This window comes from Stigmatopora argus, chromosome 7, assembly GCF_051989625.1.
Source record: "Stigmatopora argus isolate UIUO_Sarg chromosome 7, RoL_Sarg_1.0, whole genome shotgun sequence".
NCBI classification, from domain to species: domain Eukaryota; kingdom Metazoa; phylum Chordata; class Actinopteri; order Syngnathiformes; family Syngnathidae; genus Stigmatopora; species Stigmatopora argus.
In genome coordinates this window covers 370,411-385,143 of record NC_135393.1, presented here as the reverse complement: position 1 = coordinate 385,143, position 14,733 = coordinate 370,411, and positions in this window count along the sequence as shown.

The following is a 14,733-nucleotide window of genomic DNA, read 5'->3' as shown; positions in this document are numbered from 1 at the left end:
TTCAGGGGCTGAAAAGCATGTTTTGGCCGAATATGATAATTTTAATTAAAACTTGATTTCTATCACTTCGAATGATGCCAAATGAATAACTTACTTGAATTGGACCATTTTACACTATGTCCATTGTAGATTTGTGTCTCTGACAGTTCGTTTGGTTGCAGGGGACATATTCAGTTTTTATGGCCAAAATGTGCTTTTCAGGGGCTGAAAAGCATGTTTTGGCCGAGTTTGATAATTTTCATTAAAACTTAATTTCTATCACTTCGAATGATGCCAAATGAATAATTTACTTGAATTGGACCATTTTACACTATGTCCATTGTAGATTTGTGTCTCCGACAGTTTGTTTGGTTGCAGGGGACATTTTCAGTTTTTATGGCCAAAATGTGCTTTTCAGGGGCTGAAAAGCATGTTTTGGCCGAATATGATAATTTTCATTAAAACTTGATTTCTATCACTTCGAATGATGCCAAATGAATAACTTACTTGAATTGGACCATTTTACACTATGTCCATTGTAGATTTGTGTCTCCGACAGTTTGTTTGGTTGCAGGGGACATTTTCAGTTTTTATGGCCAAAATGTGCTTTTCAGGGGCTGAAAAGCATGTTTTGGTCGAATATGATAATTTTCATTAAAACTTGATTTCTATCACTTCGAATGATGCCAAATGAATAACTTACTTGAATTGGACCATTTTACACTATGTCCATTGTAGATTTGTGTCTCCGACAGTTTGTTTGGTTGCAGGGGACATTTTCAGTTTTTATGGCCAAAATGTGCTTTTCAGGGGCTGAAAAGCATGTTTTGGCCGAGTATGATAATTTTCATTAAAACTTGATTTCTATCCATTTGAATGATGCCAAATGAATAACTTACTTGAATTGGACCATTTTACACTATGTCCATTGTAGATTTGTGTCTCTGACAGTTCGTTTGGTTGCAGGGGACATATTCAGTTTTTATGGCCAAAATGTGCTTTTCAGGGGCTGAAAAGCATGTTTTGGCCGAGTTTGATAATTTTCATTAAAACTTAATTTCTATCACTTCGAATGATGCCAAATGAATAATTTACTTGAATTGGACCATTTTACACTATGTCCATTGTAGATTTGTATCTCTGACAGTTCGTTTGGTTGCAGGGGACATATTCAGTTTTTATGGCCAAAATGTGCTTTTCAGGGGCTGAAAAGCATGTTTTGGCCGAATATGATAATTTTCATTAAAACTTGATTTCTATCACTTCGAATGATGCCAAATGAATAACTTACTTGAATTGGACCATTTTACACTATGTCCATTGTAGATTTGTGTCTCCGACAGTTTGTTTGGTTGTAGGGGACATTTTCAGTTTTTATGGCCAAAATGTGCTTTTCAGGGGCTGAAAAGCATGTTTTGGCCGAATATGATAATTTTCATTAAAACTTGATTTCTATCACTTCGAATGATGCCAAATGAATAACTTACTTGAATTGGACCATTTTACACTATGTCCATTGTAGATTTGTGTCTCCGACAGTTTGTTTGGTTGCAGGGGACATTTTCAGTTTTTATGGCCAAAATGTGCTTTTCAGGGGCTGAAAAGCATGTTTTGGCCGAGTATGATAATTTTCATTAAAACTTGATTTCTATCCATTTGAATGATGCCAAATGAATAACTTACTTGAATTGGACCATTTTACACTATGTCCATTGTAGATTTGTGTCTCTGACAGTTCGTTTGGTTGCAGGGGACATATTCAGTTTTTATGGCCAAAATGTGCTTTTCAGGGGCTGAAAAGCATGTTTTGGCCGAATATGGTAATTTTCATTAAAACTTGATTTCTATCACTTCGAATGATGCCAAATGAATAACTTACTTGAATTGGACCATTTTACACTATGTCCATTGTAGATTTGTGTCTCCGACAGTTTGTTTGGTTGCAGGGGACATTTTCAGTTTTTATGGCCAAAATGTGCTTTTCAGGGGCTGAAAAGCATGTTTTGGCCGAGTATGATAATTTTCATTAAAACTTGATTTCTATCACTTCGAATGATGCCAAATGAATAATTTACTTGAATTGGACCATTTTACACTATGTCCATTGTAGATTTGTGTCTCTGACAGTTCGTTTGGTTGCAGGGGACATATTCAGTTTTTATGGCCAAAATGTGCTTTTCAGGGGCTGAAAAGCATGTTTTGGCCGAGTTTGATAATTTTCATTAAAACTTAATTTCTTTCACTTCGAATGATGCCAAATGAATAATTTACTTGAATTGGATCATTTTACACTATGTCCATTGTAGATTTGTATCTCTGACAGTTCGTTTGGTTGCAGGGGACATATTCAGTTTTTATGGCCCAAATGTGCTTTTCAGGGGCTGAAAAGCATGTTTTGGCCAAGTATGATAATTTTCATTAAAACTTGATTTCTATCCATTTGAATGATGCCAAATGAATAACTTACTTGAATTGGACCATTTTACACTATGTCCATTGTAGATTTGTGTCTCTGACAGTTCGTTTGGTTGCAGGGGACATATTCAGTTTTTATGGCCAAAATGTGCTTTTCAGGGGCTGAAAAGCATGTTTTGGCCGAGTTTGATAATTTTCATTAAAACTTGATTTCTATCACTTCGATTGATGCCAAATGAATAACTTACTTGAATTGGACCATTTTACACTATGTCCATTGTAGATTTGTGTCTCCGACAGTTCGTTTGGTTGCAGGGGACATTTTCAGTTTTTATGGCCAAAATGTGCTTTTCAGAGGCTGAAAAGCATGTTTTGGCAGAGTATGATAATTTTCATTAAAACTTAATTTCTATCACTTCGAATGATGCCAAATGAATAACTTACTTGAATTGGACCATTTTACACTATGTCCATTGTAGATTTGTGTCTCCGACAGTTTGTTTGGTTGCAGGGGACATTTTCAGTTTTTATGGCCAAAATGTGCTTTTCAGGGGCTGAAAAGCATGTTTTGGCCGAGTATGATAATTTTCATTAAAACTTGATTTCTATCACTTCGAATGATGCCAAATGAATAACTTACTTGAATTGGACCATTTTACACTATGTCCATTGTAGATTTGTGTCTCTGACAGTTCGTTTGGTTGCAGGGGACATATTCAGATTTTATGGCCAAAATGTGCTTTTCAGGGGCTGAAAAGCATGTTTTGGCCGAATATGATAATTTTCATTAAAACTTGATTTCTATCACTTCGAATGATGCCAAATGAATAACTTACTTGAATTGGACCATTTTACACTATGTCCATTGTAGATTTGTGTCTCTGACAGTTCGTTTGGTTGCAGGGGACATATTCAGTTTTTATGGCCAAAATGTGCTTTTCAGGGGCTGAAAAGCATGTTTTGGCCGAGTTTGATAATTTTCATTAAAACTTAATTTCTATCACTTCGAATGATGCCAAATGAATAATTTACTTGAATTGGATCATTTTACACTATGTCCATTGTAGATTTGTATCTCTGACAGTTCGTTTGGTTGCAGGGGACATATTCAGTTTTTATGGCCAAAATGTGCTTTTCAGGGGCTGAAAAGCATGTTTTGGCCGAGTATGATAATTTTCATTAAAACTTGATTTCTATCCATTTGAATGATGCCAAATGAATAACTTACTTGAATTGGACCATTTTACACTATGTCCATTGTAGATTTGTGTCTCTGACAGTTCGTTTGGTTGCAGGGGACATATTCAGTTTTTATGGCCAAAATGTGCTTTTCAGGGGCTGAAAAGCATGTTTTGGCCGAGTTTGATAATTTTCATTAAAACTTGATTTCTATCACTTCGATTGATGCCAAATGAATAACTTACTTGAATTGGACCATTTTACACTATGTCCATTGTAGATTTGTGTCTCTGACAGTTCGTTTGGTTGCAGGGGACATATTCAGTTTTTATGGCCAAAATGTGCTTTTCAGGGGCTGAAAAGCATGTTTTGGCCGAATATGATAATTTTCATTAAAACTTGATTTCTATCACTTCGAATGATGCCAAATGAATAACTTACTTGAATTGGACCATTTTACACTATGTCCATTGTAGATTTGTGTCTCCGACAGTTTGTTTGGTTGTAGGGGACATTTTCAGTTTTTATGGCCAAAATGTGCTTTTCAGGGGCTGAAAAGCATGTTTTGGCCGAATATGATAATTTTCATTAAAACTTGATTTCTATCACTTCGAATGATGCCAAATGAATAACTTACTTGAATTGGACCATTTTACACTATGTCCATTGTAGATTTGTGTCTCCGACAGTTTGTTTGGTTGCAGGGGACATTTTCAGTTTTTATGGCCAAAATGTGCTTTTCAGGGGCTGAAAAGCATGTTTTGGCCGAGTATGATAATTTTCATTAAAACTTGATTTCTATCACTTCGATTGATGCCAAATGAATAACTTACTTGAATTGGACCATTTTACACTATGTCCATTGTAGATTTGTGTCTCTGACAGTTCGTTTGGTTGCAGGGGACATATTCAGTTTTTATGGCCAAAATGTGCTTTTCAGGGGCTGAAAAGCATGTTTTGGCCGAATATGATAATTTTCATTAAATCTTGATTTCTATCACTTCGAATGATGCCAAATGAATAACTTACTTGAATTGGACCATTTTACACTATGTCCATTGTAGATTTGTGTCTCTGACAATTCGTTTGGTTTCAGGGGACATATTCAGTTTTTATGGCCAAAATGTGCTTTTCAGGGGCTGAAAAGCATGTTTTGGCCGAGTATGATAATTTTCATTAAAACTTGATTTCTATCACTTCGAATGATGCCAAATGAATAACTTACTTGAATTGGACCATTTTACACTATGTCCATTGTAGATTTGTGTCTCCGACAGTTCGTTTGGTTGCAGGGGACATTTTCAGTTTTTATGGCCAAAATGTGCTTTTCAGAGGCTGAAAAGCATGTTTTGGCAGAGTATGATAATTTTCATTAAAACTTAATTTCTATCACTTCGAATGATGCCAAATGAATAACTTACTTGAATTGGACCATTTTACACTATGTCCATTGTAGATTTGTGTCTCTGACAGTTCGTTTGGTTGCAGGGGACATATTCAGTTTTTATGGCCAAAATGTGATTTTCAGGGGCTGAAAAGCATGTTTTGGCCGAGTTTGATAATTTTCATTAAAACTGGATTTCTATCACTTCGATTGATGCCAAATGAATAACTTACTTGAATTGGACCATTGTACACTATGTCCATTGTAGATTTGTGTCTCCGACAGTTCGTTTGGTTGCAGGGGACATTTTCAGTTTTTATGGCCAAAATGTGCTTTTCAGGGGCTGAAAAGCATGTTTTGGCCGAATATGATAATTTTCATTAAAACTTGATTTCTATCACTTCGAATGACGCCAAATGAATAACTTACTTGAATTGGACCATTTTACACTATGTCCATTGTAGATTTGTTTCTCTGACAGTTCGTTTGGTTGCAGGGGACATATTCAGTTTTTATGGCCAAAATGTGCTTTTCAGGGGCTGAAAAGCATGCTTTGGCCGAGTATGGTAATTTTCATTAAAACTTGATTTCTATCATTTCGAATGATGCCAAATGAATAACTTACTTGAATTGGACCATTTTACACTATGTCCATTGTAGATTTGTGTCTCTGACAGTTCGTTTGGTTGCAGGGGACATATTCAGTTTTTATGGCCAAAATGTGCTTTTCAGGGGCTGAAAAGCATGTTTTGGCCGAGTTTGATAATTTTCATTAAAACTTGATTTCTATCACTTCGATTGATGCCAAATGAATAACTTACTTGAATTGGACCATTGTACACTATGTCCATTGTAGATTTGTGTCTCTGACAGTTCGTTTGGTTGCAGGGGACATTTTCAGTTTTTATGGCCAAAATGTGCTTTTCAGAGGCTGAAAAGCATGTTTTGGCCGAGTATGATAATTTACATTAAAACTTAATTTCTATCACTTCGAATGATGCCAAATGAATAACTTACTTGAATTGGACCATTTTACACTATGTCCATTGTAGATTTGTGTCTCTGACAGTTCGTTTGGTTGCAGGGGACATATTAAGTTTTTATGGCCAAAATGTGCTTTTCAGGGGCTGAAAAGCATGTTTTGGCCGAGTATGATAATTTTCATTAAAACTTGATTTCTATCACTTCGAATGATGCCAAATGAATAACTTACTTGAATTGGACCATTTTACACTATGTCCATTGTAGATTTGTGTCTCTGACAGTTCGTTTGGTTGCAGGGGACATTTTCAGTTTATATGGCCAAAATGTGCTTTTCAGGGGCTGAAAAGCATGTTTTGGCCGAGTATGATAATTTTCATTAAAACTTGATTTCTATCACTTCGAATGATGCCAAATGAATAACTTACTTGAATTGGACCATTTTACACTATGTCCATTGTAGATTTGTGTCTCTGACAGTTCGTTTGGTTGCAGGGGACATATTCAGATTTTATGGCCAAAATGTGCTTTTCAGGGGCTGAAAAGCATGTTTTGGCCGAATATGATAATTTTCATTAAAACTTGATTTCTATCACTTCGAATGATGCCAAATGAATAACTTACTTGAATTGGACCATTTTACACTATGTCCATTGTAGATTTGTGTCTCTGACAGTTCGTTTGGTTGCAGGGGACATATTCAGTTTTTATGGCCAAAATGTGCTTTTCAGGGGCTGAAAAGCATGTTTTGGCCGAGTTTGATAATTTTCATTAAAACTTAATTTCTATCACTTCGAATGATGCCAAATGAATAATTTACTTGAATTGGATCATTTTACACTATGTCCATTGTAGATTTGTATCTCTGACAGTTCGTTTGGTTGCAGGGGACATATTCAGTTTTTATGGCCAAAATGTGCTTTTCAGGGGCTGAAAAGCATGTTTTGGCCGAGTATGATAATTTTCATTAAAACTTGATTTCTATCCATTTGAATGATGCCAAATGAATAACTTACTTGAATTGGACCATTTTACACTATGTCCATTGTAGATTTGTGTCTCTGACAGTTCGTTTGGTTGCAGGGGACATATTCAGTTTTTATGGCCAAAATGTGCTTTTCAGGGGCTGAAAAGCATGTTTTGGCCGAGTTTGATAATTTTCATTAAAACTTGATTTCTATCACTTCGATTGATGCCAAATGAATAACTTACTTGAATTGGACCATTTTACACTATGTCCATTGTAGATTTGTGTCTCTGACAGTTCGTTTGGTTGCAGGGGACATATTCAGTTTTTATGGCCAAAATGTGCTTTTCAGGGGCTGAAAAGCATGTTTTGGCCGAATATGATAATTTTCATTAAAACTTGATTTCTATCACTTCGAATGATGCCAAATGAATAACTTACTTGAATTGGACCATTTTACACTATGTCCATTGTAGATTTGTGTCTCCGACAGTTTGTTTGGTTGTAGGGGACATTTTCAGTTTTTATGGCCAAAATGTGCTTTTCAGGGGCTGAAAAGCATGTTTTGGCCGAATATGATAATTTTCATTAAAACTTGATTTCTATCACTTCGAATGATGCCAAATGAATAACTTACTTGAATTGGACCATTTTACACTATGTCCATTGTAGATTTGTGTCTCCGACAGTTTGTTTGGTTGCAGGGGACATTTTCAGTTTTTATGGCCAAAATGTGCTTTTCAGGGGCTGAAAAGCATGTTTTGGCCGAGTATGATAATTTTCATTAAAACTTGATTTCTATCACTTCGATTGATGCCAAATGAATAACTTACTTGAATTGGACCATTTTACACTATGTCCATTGTAGATTTGTGTCTCTGACAGTTCGTTTGGTTGCAGGGGACATATTCAGTTTTTATGGCCAAAATGTGCTTTTCAGGGGCTGAAAAGCATGTTTTGGCCGAATATGATAATTTTCATTAAAACTTGATTTCTATCACTTCGAATGATGCCAAATGAATAACTTACTTGAATTGGACCATTTTACACTATGTCCATTGTAGATTTGTGTCTCTGACAATTCGTTTGGTTTCAGGGGACATATTCAGTTTTTATGGCCAAAATGTGCTTTTCAGGGGCTGAAAAGCATGTTTTGGCCGAGTATGATAATTTTCATTAAAACTTGATTTCTATCACTTCGAATGATGCCAAATGAATAACTTACTTGAATTGGACCATTTTACACTATGTCCATTGTAGATTTGTGTCTCCGACAGTTCGTTTGGTTGCAGGGGACATTTTCAGTTTTTATGGCCAAAATGTGCTTTTCAGAGGCTGAAAAGCATGTTTTGGCAGAGTATGATAATTTTCATTAAAACTTAATTTCTATCACTTCGAATGATGCCAAATGAATAACTTACTTGAATTGGACCATTTTACACTATGTCCATTGTAGATTTGTGTCTCTGACAGTTCGTTTGGTTGCAGGGGACATATTAAGTTTTTATGGCCAAAATGTGCTTTTCAGGGGCTGAAAAGCATGTTTTGGCCGAGTATGATAATTTTCATTAAAACTTGATTTCTATCACTTCGAATGATGCCAAATGAATAACTTACTTGAATTGGACCATTTTACACTATGTCCATTGTAGATTTGTGTCTCTGACAGTTCGTTTGGTTGCAGGGGACATTTTCAGTTTATATGGCCAAAATGTGCTTTTCAGGGGCTGAAAAGCATGTTTTGGCCGAGTATGATAATTTTCATTAAAACTTGATTTCTATCACTTCGAATGATGCCAAATGAATAACTTACTTGAATTGGACCATTTTACACTATGTCCATTGTAGATTTGTGTCTCTGACAGTTCGTTTGGTTGCAGGGGACATATTCAGATTTTATGGCCAAAATGTGCTTTTCAGGGGCTGAAAAGCATGTTTTGGCCGAATATGATAATTTTCATTAAAACTTGATTTCTATCACTTCGAATGATGCCAAATGAATAACTTACTTGAATTGGACCATTTTACACTATGTCCATTGTAGATTTGTGTCTCTGACAGTTCGTTTGGTTGCAGGGGACATATTCAGTTTTTATGGCCAAAATGTGCTTTTCAGGGGCTGAAAAGCATGTTTTGGCCGAGTTTGATAATTTTCATTAAAACTTAATTTCTATCACTTCGAATGATGCCAAATGAATAATTTACTTGAATTGGATCATTTTACACTATGTCCATTGTAGATTTGTATCTCTGACAGTTCGTTTGGTTGCAGGGGACATATTCAGTTTTTATGGCCAAAATGTGCTTTTCAGGGGCTGAAAAGCATGTTTTGGCCGAGTATGATAATTTTCATTAAAACTTGATTTCTATCCATTTGAATGATGCCAAATGAATAACTTACTTGAATTGGACCATTTTACACTATGTCCATTGTAGATTTGTGTCTCTGACAGTTCGTTTGGTTGCAGGGGACATATTCAGTTTTTATGGCCAAAATGTGCTTTTCAGGGGCTGAAAAGCATGTTTTGGCCGAGTTTGATAATTTTCATTAAAACTTGATTTCTATCACTTCGATTGATGCCAAATGAATAACTTACTTGAATTGGACCATTTTACACTATGTCCATTGTAGATTTGTGTCTCTGACAGTTCGTTTGGTTGCAGGGGACATATTCAGTTTTTATGGCCAAAATGTGCTTTTCAGGGGCTGAAAAGCATGTTTTGGCCGAATATGATAATTTTCATTAAAACTTGATTTCTATCACTTCGAATGATGCCAAATGAATAACTTACTTGAATTGGACCATTTTACACTATGTCCATTGTAGATTTGTGTCTCCGACAGTTTGTTTGGTTGTAGGGGACATTTTCAGTTTTTATGGCCAAAATGTGCTTTTCAGGGGCTGAAAAGCATGTTTTGGCCGAATATGATAATTTTCATTAAAACTTGATTTCTATCACTTCGAATGATGCCAAATGAATAACTTACTTGAATTGGACCATTTTACACTATGTCCATTGTAGATTTGTGTCTCCGACAGTTTGTTTGGTTGCAGGGGACATTTTCAGTTTTTATGGCCAAAATGTGCTTTTCAGGGGCTGAAAAGCATGTTTTGGCCGAGTATGATAATTTTCATTAAAACTTGATTTCTATCACTTCGATTGATGCCAAATGAATAACTTACTTGAATTGGACCATTTTACACTATGTCCATTGTAGATTTGTGTCTCTGACAGTTCGTTTGGTTGCAGGGGACATATTCAGTTTTTATGGCCAAAATGTGCTTTTCAGGGGCTGAAAAGCATGTTTTGGCCGAATATGATAATTTTCATTAAAACTTGATTTCTATCACTTCGAATGATGCCAAATGAATAACTTACTTGAATTGGACCATTTTACACTATGTCCATTGTAGATTTGTGTCTCTGACAATTCGTTTGGTTTCAGGGGACATATTCAGTTTTTATGGCCAAAATGTGCTTTTCAGGGGCTGAAAAGCATGTTTTGGCCGAGTATGATAATTTTCATTAAAACTTGATTTCTATCACTTCGAATGATGCCAAATGAATAACTTACTTGAATTGGACCATTTTACACTATGTCCATTGTAGATTTGTGTCTCCGACAGTTCGTTTGGTTGCAGGGGACATTTTCAGTTTTTATGGCCAAAATGTGCTTTTCAGAGGCTGAAAAGCATGTTTTGGCAGAGTATGATAATTTTCATTAAAACTTAATTTCTATCACTTCGAATGATGCCAAATGAATAACTTACTTGAATTGGACCATTTTACACTATGTCCATTGTAGATTTGTGTCTCTGACAGTTCGTTTGGTTGCAGGGGACATATTCAGTTTTTATGGCCAAAATGTGATTTTCAGGGGCTGAAAAGCATGTTTTGGCCGAGTTTGATAATTTTCATTAAAACTGGATTTCTATCACTTCGATTGATGCCAAATGAATAACTTACTTGAATTGGACCATTGTACACTATGTCCATTGTAGATTTGTGTCTCCGACAGTTCGTTTGGTTGCAGGGGACATTTTCAGTTTTTATGGCCAAAATGTGCTTTTCAGGGGCTGAAAAGCATGTTTTGGCCGAATATGATAATTTTCATTAAAACTTGATTTCTATCACTTCGAATGACGCCAAATGAATAACTTACTTGAATTGGACCATTTTACACTATGTCCATTGTAGATTTGTTTCTCTGACAGTTCGTTTGGTTGCAGGGGACATATTCAGTTTTTATGGCCAAAATGTGCTTTTCAGGGGCTGAAAAGCATGCTTTGGCCGAGTATGGTAATTTTCATTAAAACTTGATTTCTATCATTTCGAATGATGCCAAATGAATAACTTACTTGAATTGGACCATTTTACACTATGTCCATTGTAGATTTGTGTCTCTGACAGTTCGTTTGGTTGCAGGGGACATATTCAGTTTTTATGGCCAAAATGTGCTTTTCAGGGGCTGAAAAGCATGTTTTGGCCGAGTTTGATAATTTTCATTAAAACTTGATTTCTATCACTTCGATTGATGCCAAATGAATAACTTACTTGAATTGGACCATTGTACACTATGTCCATTGTAGATTTGTGTCTCTGACAGTTCGTTTGGTTGCAGGGGACATTTTCAGTTTTTATGGCCAAAATGTGCTTTTCAGAGGCTGAAAAGCATGTTTTGGCCGAGTATGATAATTTACATTAAAACTTAATTTCTATCACTTCGAATGATGCCAAATGAATAACTTACTTGAATTGGACCATTTTACACTATGTCCATTGTAGATTTGTGTCTCTGACAGTTCGTTTGGTTGCAGGGGACATATTAAGTTTTTATGGCCAAAATGTGCTTTTCAGGGGCTGAAAAGCATGTTTTGGCCGAGTATGATAATTTTCATTAAAACTTGATTTCTATCACTTCGAATGATGCCAAATGAATAACTTACTTGAATTGGACCATTTTACACTATGTCCATTGTAGATTTGTGTCTCTGACAGTTCGTTTGGTTGCAGGGGACATTTTCAGTTTATATGGCCAAAATGTGCTTTTCAGGGGCTGAAAAGCATGTTTTGGCCGAGTATGATAATTTTCATTAAAACTTGATTTCTATCACTTCGAATGATGCCAAATGAATAACTTACTTGAATTGGACCATTTTACACTATGTCCATTGTAGATTTGTGTCTCTGACAGTTCGTTTGGTTGCAGGGGACATATTCAGTTTTTATGGCCAAAATGTGCTTTTCAGGGGCTGAAAAGCATGTTTTGGCCGAGTATGATAATTTTCATTAAAACTTGATTTCTATCACTTCGAATGATGCCAAATGAATAACTTACTTGAATTGGACCATTTTACACTATGTCCATTGTAGATTTGTGTCTCCGACAGTTCGTTTGGTTGCAGGGGACATTTTCAGTTTTTATGGCCAAAATGTGCTTTTCAGAGGCTGAAAAGCATGTTTTGGCCGAGTATGATAATTTACATTAAAACTTAATTTCTATCACTTCGAATGATGCCAAATGAATAACTTACTTGAATTGGACCATTTTACACTATGTCCATTGTAGATTTGTGTCTCTGACAATTCGTTTGGTTTCAGGGGACATATTCAGTTTTTATGGCCAAAATGTGCTTTTCAGGGGCTGAAAAGCATGTTTTGGCCGAGTATGATAATTTTCATTAAAACTTGATTTCTATCACTTCGAATGATGCCAAATGAATAACTTACTTGAATTGGACCATTTTACACTATGTCCATTGTAGATTTGTGTCTCCGACAGTTCGTTTGGTTGCAGGGGACATTTTCAGTTTTTATGGCCAAAATGTGCTTTTCAGAGGCTGAAAAGCATGTTTTGGCAGAGTATGATAATTTTCATTAAAACTTAATTTCTATCACTTCGAATGATGCCAAATGAATAACTTACTTGAATTGGACCATTTTACACTATGTCCATTGTAGATTTGTGTCTCTGACAGTTCGTTTGGTTGCAGGGGACATATTCAGTTTTTATGGCCAAAATGTGCTTTTCAGGGGCTGAAAAGCATGTTTTGGCCGAGTTTGATAATTTTCATTAAAACTTGATTTATATCACTTCGATTGATGCCAAATGAATAACTTACTTGAATTGGACCATTGTACACTATGTCCATTGTAGATTTGTGTCTCCGACAGTTCGTTTGGTTGCAGGGGACATTTTCAGTTTTTATGGCCAAAATGTGCTTTTCAGAGGCTGAAAAGCATGTTTTGGCCGAGTATGATAATTTACATTAAAACTTAATTTCTATCACTTCGAATGATGCCAAATGAATAACTTACTTGAATTGGACCATTTTACACTATGTCCATTGTAGATTTGTGTCTCTGACAGTTCGTTTGGTTGCAGGGGACATATTAAGTTTTTATGGCCAAAATGTGCTTTTCAGAGGCTGAAAAGCATGTTTTGGCCGAGTATGATAATTTTCATTAAAACTTGATTTCTATCACTTCGAATGATGCCAAATGAATAACTTACTTGAATTGGACCATTTTACACTATGTCCATTGTAGATTTGTGTCTCTGACAGTTCGTTTGGTTGCAGGGGACATTTTCAGTTTTTATGGCCAAAATGTGCTTTTCAGGGGCTGAAAAGCATGTTTTGGCCGAGTATGATAATTTTCATTAAAACTTGATTTCTATCACTCGAATGATGCCAAATGAATAACTTACTTGAATTGGACCATTTTACACTATGTCCATTGTAGATTTGTGTCTCCGACAGTTTGTTTGGTTGCAGGGGACATTTTCAGTTTTTATGGCCAAAATGTGCTTTTCAGGGGCTGAAAAGCATGTTTTGGCCGAGTATGATAATTTTCATTAAAACTTGATTTCTATCCATTTGAATGATGCCAAATGAATAACTTACTTGAATTGGACCATTTTACACTATGTCCATTGTAGATTTGTGTCTCTGACAGTTCATTTGGTTGTAGGGGACATATTAAGTTTTTATGGCCAAAATGTGCTTTTCAGGGGCTGAAAAGCACGTTTTGGCCGAGTATGATAATTTTCATTAAAACTTGATTTCTATCCATTCGAATGATGCCAAATGAATAACTTACTTGAATTGGACCATTTTACACTATGTCCATTGTAGATTTGTGTCTCTGACAGTTCGTTTGGTTGCAGGGAACATATTCAGTTTTTATGGCCAAAATGTGCTTTTCAGGGGCTGAAAAGCATGTTTTGGCCGAGTATGATAATTTTCATTAAAACTTGATTTCTATCACTTCAAATGATGCCAAATAAATAACTTACTTGAATTGGACCATTTTACACTATGTCCATTGTAGATTTGTGTCTCCGACAGTTCGTTTGGTTGCAGGGGACATTTTCAGTTTTTATGGCCAAAATGTGCTTTTCAGAGGCTGAAAAGCATGTTTTGGCCGAGTTTGATAATTTTCATTAAAACTTGATTTCTATCACTTCGATTGATGCCAAATGAATAACTTACTTGAATTGGACCATTGTACACTATGTCCATTGTAGATTTGTGTCTCCGACAGTTCGTTTGGTTGCAGGGGACATTTTCAGTTTTTATGGCCAAAATGTGCTTTTCAGAGGCTGAAAAGCATGTTTTGGCCGAGTATGATAATTTACATTAAAACTTAATTTCTATCACTTCGAATGATGCCAAATGAATAACTTACTTGAATTGGACCATTTTACACTATGTCCATTGTAGATTTGTGTCTCTGACAGTTCGTTTGGTTGCAGGGGACATATTAAGTTTTTATGGCCAAAATGTGCTGTTCAGAGGCTGAAAAGCATGTTTTGGCCGAGTAT